Here is a 3085-nt window from a genome sequence, read left to right as displayed (position 1 = left end):
CCTCTTCCATTCTTCTTTCACTATCTTTCTTTTTGTCATCATACATGAATATTTTGTCAAATGATAGTCAAACAATTATTATTGATGATTTTAATTGAATATTTTAACTCTATTTTCTTACTTTCCTTTTCTCCACACCAGTTTGTGTCAAATGATAGTCAAAGAATTATAATTGATGATTTTTGTTGAATATTTTTACCTCTACTTTTTAATTTTTCCTTTTCTTCACATCAGTTTATGTGTCAAAGGATAGTCAAAGAATTATTATTGATGAATTTTTAATTGAATATTTTTACGTCTACTTTCTAATTTTTCCTTTTCTTGACACCAATTTACTGTTGTGTTCGAAAGTGATTAGGGCGTCATGGAGAAACTTACAATTGCAAATCATTACTTCGATAAATCAGATGATAAAAACTTATACTAAAAATCAAAATATTGTTCTATGGGATTTGACCGATTGGAAGATGTTATGCCCAAACTTAAAATTGCATATATATGGTTGATATGTCATATGACGAAAAACTTATACTAAAAATCAAAATGTTATTATATAATTAGGCCAATTGACCTATACATTTAAAAACAAATAGAAGACATTAAAACTGTTGAGACAAAAATATCTCCATAAATAAGACTTTCTAAACGACTACATTGTGAATTACATTGAATTTTGTTATGTAAATTAAACTCTTCAATTTATAGATCTCCAAACTTTTCCTCTAAGAAAAGAATAAACCGAATATGAAAGAAATTTATATTTTCCTTTCGGAAAAGTTAAAGTATTTATGATAATACTTTAGTTTTCCTTTAAAAGAAAAATAAATTTCAAATAAGGTAAGAAAATCAGGGCAAAACCTGTTTTGGTTATGTAATTATTCTAGGCATAGATGAATCCTAGAATTAGATTTTGAGAGAGAGAGAGAGAGAGAGAGAGAGAGAGAGAGAGAGAGAGAGAGAGAGAGAGAGTAATCTTGTGTATTTTACTAGAATGAATTATAGTTCATTATACAATAAGTCTCTCTTATAGAGATATTTTCGGGAGTCAATTCCCTAAATAATATCATCAAAGTTAAGCGAATTGTCTTGAAATATCATTTATGTTTCATTTAGGACAAAAATATCACTAAATTGTTATTATTTTTCTCCAAATATACTTGACATTTCAAAAACATCACTCTCTCCTAATTGACATGACATGTCATTACAACCTTTTTTAGTAATAGACTACTTTAATTCATTAAACCCATTTGACTAAAATAATCATCATATTATTTTTAATTTTTTAATTAATTTATTAGGAATATATTCTCATGAATAAATTTTTATACTTCATATCATTTATCATAATTAAACTTTTTAATTTTTTATGTTATGCAGAATACGTTTAAAACGTTTTATAATCTCATCAATTTTGAATAGTTGAAAACACATATATTTTAAAAAAATATTATCAGGTAATAAGTGCACACAAATTTTTTCATTGAATTTTGTTTGGTGAAAATACATAAAGTTACTAGACTTTTTAATTTTTTTTTATAATCTTCATAAATTCTCATGTAATTTATACATTTGTTTTGTAGAGACATAAATTTGATGAATTAAATATGTTTGTTATTTTTTAAAATGATGATTTAATGACAGGGCATATCAACTAGAATAGAAGGAGACTTTTGAGGTATTTAGCATTTCTAATGGATAAAAAGTATGATATTATTCACTTCCTTTTTTTTTTCAAAAAAATAAATATCGGAAGCATGAATTTCAAAATACACAATTAATATTATTGTAATAGTTAATTGACATTTAATATTATTGATTATTATATAGCTTATGATTAATTGATGTAAATTAGTGTTCATGAGTGATTTGTATATAAATATTTTTTTGAATGTATGTGTTTATAACATTTCCAAAATATATTCTTCATAACATAAAAAAATAAAAAGTTTAATTATGATAAAAGATTTTAAGTAAAAAAAATTATTTTTAATAAACTAATAAAAATTTTAAAATATTAGTATGATCATTATTTTAGTTAAATGGGTCTAATGAATTAAATTAGTCTATTATTAAAAAAAGATTTTAATGACATGTCATGCCAACAAGGAGGAGTGATGATTTTGAAGTGTCAAGTATATTTGGAGGAAAATAGTGATAGTTGAGTGATATTTTTGTCCTAAATGAAACATAAATGATATTTCAAGATAATTCTGTTAACTTGGGTGCCATTTAGGGAATTGACTCTACTTTCAATAGCATCTAAGTCCTACATTTTATAATAGCGAATAACTTACTATTCATACAGTTAGTTGTAACTATTTCTACTAGGAGAACGGACAAAAATGCCCTTTATGCAAAATACCCTTTAGGCTACTTTATTATTGTACTCTCAACACTTTCCCTCAAGCTAGGAAGGGGAAAAGATGCCCCAGACACCTAGCCTGCAACTAAGATTGCTATGTTGAACTCTGGTAAGCCCCTTAGTTAACATTCTACTGGGGTCTCTTGGGTTAGAATCTAGTTTGTAGTGATGATTTCTTGAAGCAATTTTTTTCTTATAAAATGACAATCAATTTTATTTTTTGTGGCTAGTCTAGAGGTCATTGTAAAAGATGTGTTAGTTCAAGTAAGGTATTAATTTACCCTATGGATTTTGTCATCGTAATTTTTTAACCAGATTCCGTAGCCCCATTCACTTTTACAAGTCCTTTCTTGGCTTTAGGTTGCACTTTGATATAGATGTAGCTACTAGGAAGTTAACCATGGTCTTGAAAAGGTTAAGGTTTTTGATGGAAATGGGGAAATAATGTTTTGTGTAATTTATGACGATTTGTTGGCCATCTCAATAATGATATTGTTGCGCAAGCACATTACATTGCTTCTAGATATCCTATTGAAAGAGTGTTACTAGGTCATGACATTTTTGGGGATATTGAAGTAATGAGTGGCAGACTTGTACTCGTTTGAGGCCTATTTAGCTCAATAAATAGTGTCCTCAATGCCTAATTTTGTCATGTTATAATAATGTTTTGACGATTTGCTGCTTTGAAGGTTAATGGACAAGGCAAGGATTGAAGTTTGA

Source organism: Solanum pennellii, chromosome 11, assembly GCF_001406875.1.
Source record: "Solanum pennellii chromosome 11, SPENNV200".
Lineage (NCBI taxonomy): Eukaryota > Viridiplantae > Streptophyta > Magnoliopsida > Solanales > Solanaceae > Solanum > Solanum pennellii.
Note: the sequence above shows the minus strand (reverse complement) of the source record.